This window comes from Mandrillus leucophaeus, unplaced genomic scaffold (genome assembly GCF_000951045.1).
Source record: "Mandrillus leucophaeus isolate KB7577 unplaced genomic scaffold, Mleu.le_1.0 Scaffold144, whole genome shotgun sequence".
NCBI classification, from domain to species: domain Eukaryota; kingdom Metazoa; phylum Chordata; class Mammalia; order Primates; family Cercopithecidae; genus Mandrillus; species Mandrillus leucophaeus.
This window is the reverse complement of record NW_012101410.1, coordinates 782,712-784,085: the sequence shown is the minus strand read 5'-3', so window position 1 is coordinate 784,085 and position 1,374 is coordinate 782,712.

The window sequence follows — 1,374 nt, the reverse complement described above, 5'->3', positions numbered from 1 at the left end:
TGAACTTTTTTTGCTCTCCAGAATTTATCTTTTATGCAACAATTTTACCATACTCTAATCAAATTTATATTAATATTGTTGTCAATGATTTCTACTTTATAGGCAAAAAATCATATCTCATATATATAAAATCCTTAATTACTAGCTAGGCTGAATACCTCTTATTCTTACTAATCCTTTGGTTTTCATTTTTAACTGAAAAGTTATTCTTTTTAACTGAAAAATGAAAATCAAAGGATTGGTAAGAATACGAGGTATTTTTCAATACTTATATTGAGATGCTAGCTTTTGTTTTTTTATTAGTAAGTGTTGAATTCCATTAATACAATTAATATTGGTCACTGCTGTGTACCAGACACTATTCTAGGCATCTAAAATATAGCAACAAGGGGAAAAGACAAAATGTTTTCACCAGCACCAAAAATAAATAAAATAAATTATACACACACACATACATACATATATAATACATACCTGCACATGTACTCTGTCTTTTCTCCACTGCAGCTTAAACACAAGAAATATATTTCTCTCACAGTTTTCAGTGATATATAATAAACTACTTTTTAAGCTAGATGCCTCAATGATATTTCAATATAGAGAGTATGGTCTGATTTCTATTACTTTTCCTTTTCAGAGGGTGATTTTCCCTCCTAATTCTAGGGTTTTTTTTTGGAGCAACATTAACATTTAGAGAATATTATTGGAGTCCAGAAAACAAATTACCAAACCCCTTCTAAAGATTTCCAAACTTCCACAGGGTGTATTTGAGGAAAACGTGGATATTGAGGCTTTTTATCTTTAACCCAGCGCTGGGTATGCCCTCATCACGATTAAAGCCAGGGCCAAGATTGCGCTATAAGCAGAGGGTCAGCAACAGCAATATCAGGAGCACTGCAGTCATGAAGATGAGGGCTTTTGCTTGTCTTTGTTGTTTGTGTTCTATTCTGTTTTAATCTAACTTGTAAAAATAGGAACTTATTTACCAACACAAAATTAAAAAAGAAAGATAAAAGTACCCTAGCTCTGGCACCTCAGCTAGTTACAGACTTGAGAAATAGGACAGCCTGTGTAGACAACAACCTTAGCTTACCTTATCCTGTGTACACTTTCCGGTAGACATAATAAATGGCTTTACCATAGTCATAACTACCTCGAGTTTTCATCAAGGTACTCTTTAGACCTTCAACACAAATTTAATTTGAATCTTTTATGCTCATAAAACTTCAATATCTACTCTTCCTACCCCATATTTTTATTTTATTTTTGATTGCCTCTGCCCTTGCTCTTTCAAACAAGATCTAAATGAAAAGTGTCAGAATATTATATCAAAAGCCATTTAGATTGTTTTTGAATAAAGTGCTGGAGTGCAGA